The sequence below is a fragment of the Corvus brachyrhynchos genome, unplaced genomic scaffold (assembly GCF_000691975.1).
Source record: "Corvus brachyrhynchos isolate BGI_N302 unplaced genomic scaffold, ASM69197v1 scaffold334, whole genome shotgun sequence".
Classification (NCBI taxonomy): Eukaryota; Metazoa; Chordata; class Aves; order Passeriformes; family Corvidae; genus Corvus; species Corvus brachyrhynchos.
In genome coordinates, this window is record NW_008238316.1 from 1118513 (window position 1) to 1123156 (window position 4644).

Here is a 4644-nt window from a genome sequence, read left to right on the forward strand (position 1 = left end):
ACCTTGGTGTCTCCACGTTGTTTCCCTCACATGTTCTCACCTCCTCCTCTTCTCTGGCTAGAAAAAAACCTGTGCCCCCACTTTGTTTTGATTTTCTTCTTAAATATATTTTCACAGAGGCATTACCAACCTCTCTAATTGGCCCAGCTTTGGCCAGCAGCATGTCCATCTTCAGAGCCATCAGGGATTGGCTCTGCGGGACAGGGTGGAAGATTCCAGCAGCTTCTCACAGAAGCCACCTCTGTGGCCACCCCAGTACCAAAAACCAGGCCGTGCAAAACCAACACAGGAGAGGAGTGCAGTGGCAGGGGATGAGCAAAAGGCAGAGGTACTTAATGCCTTATTTGCCTCAGTCTTCAATATAAGGACTCAGGATACCCAGCCCCCAGAGCTAGAAGTTGGTGACCTGCTCTGCCAATCAGACGCTCACAAATCTATGGGTCCTGATGGTTGACAGCAGCTGGACATAAGCCAACAGTGTGCCCAGGGGGCCAAGAAGGCCAAGAGCATCTTGACCTGTATCAAGAATAGTGTGGCCAGCAGGACCAGGGCAGTGACTGTCCCCCTGTACTGGGCACTGGTGAGGCCACACCTCAACTCCTGTGTTCAGTTTCGGGCCCCTCCCTCACTTTAATAAGGACATTGAGGTTCTGGAGCATGTCCAGGGAAGGGCAACAAGGCTCATGAAGGGTATAGAAAACAAGTCTGATGAATGGCTGAGGGAGCTGTTTAGTCTGGAGAAAAGGAGGCTCAGGGGGGACCTCATCACTCTCCAAACTCCCTGACGGGAGGGTGGAGGGAGGTGGGGCCTGTCTCTTTTGCTGTGCCTTCAGTGTGAGGAGCAGAGGAAATGGCCTCAAGCTGAGACAGGGGTGATTCAGATTAGATATTTAAAACCCCAATTTTCACTGTTTGGGTTGCGAGGCATTGGAAGGGGCTGCCCCGGGAAATGGTGGAGTCACCACTCCTGGAGGTGTCCAAGAGGTGTCTTCATCTGTCACTGGGTGATGTGGTTTAGGGGTCTACTGGCAGTGCTGGGTGGATGGTTGGACTGTGTGATCTGGAAGGTTTCTTCCTTAGATGATTCTATGATCCTGTGGCTGTAATGGCATTTAAAAACTTTTCTAGCATTTCTTTCTGGACAACACACTGGGCTCTGGAGGACTGGCTTGTCTCTCTCTGAGCTTGCACAACATCCCCTCCCAGTGTCCCATATCCACCTCTGCCTCAGGACTGTGCCAGAGTGTCCCCTGTCATCTCTCTGTCCACCAAGGTCTTTCGTGAAAGGTTTTCTGGAAGATTTCCTGTATCCTTTTGCTGGAAATGTGAGTAGAAATTGCATATGGCTATCTCTGCACCACCACCCCTGTGTGCTTCCGCTGTTTATAGTGAGGGATGTGGGTGGGTGGCAGGCAAAAGGAACACACAGGAAAATAATTTACTCTTCTTTGAAACACTGAATGTTTAACCTCATAAAAAAGTACCCAAATTCTGCCCGTGGGAGATGTTGTAGTCCCATCTGCCAAAATATGTTTGTTCTTTATAATTTCTCAAAGGAGGGTTTTGACTGCCAAAAACCCATCTGATTTAAGTTTTCTGATACTGGTTGACATTATGCTAATAAAAATTAACTTTGTCTAATTCTGCTGCTTGGGAAGCAAATTGCCAAATGAGTTTCAAATAAGCAAGTATATATTTAGTTAATTATCCTTAAAATAATTAATTTTTATTGGAAATGCCTTATTATTGATGCTGAAGAAGACTTTATTGAACTGTTTCTATTCTCTCAGAATCAATATTTGCTTGTTCATGATAATGGTGCATGTGTATAGTCCTTTAGAATTGCAGTCATTAGCCCAGTACTCCAGTGCTTCTATTACAGCAAATTGAAAAACTGTGCTTTTTAGAGGAAAAAGTATAACTGTTGTGAAACGTTATGATAATGATTAGACTAAGAGATGTTAATTGGAATTATTTACTGCACAGTACAGGAGTTATAACTATCAGCATTGTGCACTATTGTTGAAGCAATATTGACACAATGATGTTAAAGCCAACAAAAACAATTATTAGGTAGAGATTGATGTCATTCACCCAGACCAAGGACTGCGGGCAAATCTCTTTGGCTCAGCCTGCAGGAGCGACGTTGAGGGATATTCTCACTCCAGGGAGGAATTTCACACACACCTCAAGAAGGGGTTTATTAGAAGATCCTCCCATTAAAAAGTGGATCTGGGTTTCTACAGTCTAAGGAAACCTTCTGTCAGTCAGGTGTCCCAGGCCAGCTGTGTCAGTCAGCAGATTTAGATAAGTTATCAGTGGGATCACTTCTTTGTTCCTTTATCAGCTCTGCCACATCTTCAGCCCACTATCAGGATGTTTAACTTCGGGGTCAATGAGTTAATGCTTTCAGCATTATTCATCCCAAACCCAGGATGATGTCCCCTTCTCCATCCACCACTGACAGCTCTGAAAATGGGGCATTGCTGGAGTTGTTCTGCTCCCACTCCAGCAGAGCATCCTCCTCCAGTTCTGGAGTTTAACAGGAGCAGGGCCCATGCCTGAAAGTTGCCATTGAACACATGTGTTGTTTGTAGGCAGATTTCCTGTATTTTATAGCCAAGCCAAGCCTTGCCCATCCCAGGATTTAGCTGTAGGAATGCCTAGGCTGGGCATTGCAGGGGTTCTTGGCTGAGCCACTTCCACCAGCTGAGCTGCGACTATGGCACTGCTGAATAAGGGCAACCATTTTGTAGACGTAGAGGGAACTTCAGTGGCCAAAACTCGAGAAGTTAAATTGCATCATGAGCAGACATGGGCTCTTTTTCCAGGTGTGCATTTGGCTGTCCAGTCTGACTGACCATATCAAACATGTGACACTAAGGCAGCTGTGCCTCTCAATTTTAATTTTGTTTTCATTTGACCAAAGTTAAAACAGAGTTGTTAGGAAGAAAATGTAGGAGAAGCAGAAGTATAAAATGCAATATATTTCTGACAGACCTTTTACTGTATGGTTTGCTATTATTTCCCTGTTAGTGAAAAAAAGACTTCCTGATAGATGTTTCAATAAGATCTATTGCACTAAGGAGAACAAAGATCATTTTTCAGGCAAGTACCAGGAAAATATCTAGTGAGTATCAGCAAAGCTTGAATTAGGTTAATGGCATATTTGAATTTTGTGTATTTTTTCATTTTTCACATGAAATAGCAAAATGAGCTCAACATATTACAGCAATATCAGCTGGTTTGCATAAGCCAAACCCAATGGGGGAAAAAAAATAAAGTTTGCTTTGTTCATTGTTAAAATGAACCTTCTAAAAGCCACGAAAGAACATACTAACAACTTCTGGAGGCGGAAAAAAATCTAAAGTACTGCTTAAATTTTGTACATTTAAATCAAAATAAAGATTCCCAAGAAATTGTGTGGACAGAAGAAATACAGCTTGTGCTACATTTGAGGAAAAAAATATTTTTGTGAGACCAATTTAAAAAAAAAAAAATTAAATTACTACATTATCTGAAAAACCTGTCTTTATTTCAAGTGTTCAGCAAACAAATACACCTGAAAATCTTTGGCATTTTCCTGTCCAGCCATGGTCTTTCTCCTGGAATTGATTAGATTTGGGTGCTTAATAATCAGTCTGGATCTTCACACAGCTGAGGCAGGAAAAGTGGGAGGAGCTGCTGGATGTGCAGTGGGGTGTCCTGGGAAACCCTTCCCCAGTACCGCTCTCTCCATGTGCACACACACAGGAGCGTCACTCGGAGAGAGAGCAAAAAGGCTGGGGAGGAAACTGAACCTGGAGAAGCAATTAAAGCATTTAGATACTTCCAATTTAGAAGTGGAGATGTTTTCCTTAAAGAACACCTCCAGGGCACTGCTGTGCTGTGAAGGGAGCTCTTGCCAACACTCTGGAGGCCTTGGAGGAACTTCCAGTGCTGTTCTCTGTTGGGGTCCCTTTCCCCCTGCCATGTGGTCCTGGGAGAGGGGCCCTGGGGGGGAGACACGGGGTTTCCCTAACCCGTGGTCAACCTCGTTCCCCATTGGTTGTTTTGTGTTCCCCTGCGGGGGCAAGGACCCTCAGGTCCCATGATTGAGCAGTTCCTGGGCAGAGCTCTGGCCATGCGGCTGGAGAAATAAATATCTCTCTGAAACAGCTACCAAGAATCAGTCCATATATATTTCTTTCCGTGGGCCTCGTTGTCTGATACACGTGTTGCAGTACCCCCACTGTAACAAATGTAATGCAAGCAGAGCAATCCCTGATCCCTAAGGACAGCGACTGATTTGTGATTTCTCTTCTTGTTTTCATTTTGCTGTTCCATCTCTAATTTATGGAGGAACCATGGAAAGACTCTTGGCTCTCAGAGCCACATATGGACATTTATCTTAAACTTGAAAAGATTCTTGAACAAGAGTATGAAAATTTTAGCTTAATTAAAGCTCAAAAGGAACTGAAACACTTCCTGTCATGGTTGTTTAAGAACTTTTTCTACGTTTCTTAGGATTTGATTCTTACCAAAGACTTTTGGAAGACCGTTTGGACACAGTTAATTTCTGAGTCGAAACATATGCCGATGGAAGAATATTTTCATGAATATTATTTAATTACCGAGACTGTTGAGCAATGTCAGCTGTGTCCT

General features: G+C 43.8%; 1 long non-coding RNA gene across 2 annotated transcripts in view; it reads left to right on the plus strand.

Annotated features, from left to right (window-relative positions):
- LOC108446637 overlaps positions 1 to 4032 on the plus strand; it is a 13664-nt gene extending 9632 nt beyond the window's left edge. The window contains exons 4-5 of one of the 2 annotated variants that reach the window (XR_001861901.1): positions 1129 to 1306; positions 3875 to 4032. This is a non-coding gene — a long non-coding RNA (uncharacterized LOC108446637). Of the gene's footprint in view, positions 1 to 1128 lie in introns of both variants that reach the window. The other variant, XR_001861900.1, reaches the window with a different exon arrangement.
- Positions 4033 to 4644: the final 612 nt, after the last annotated feature.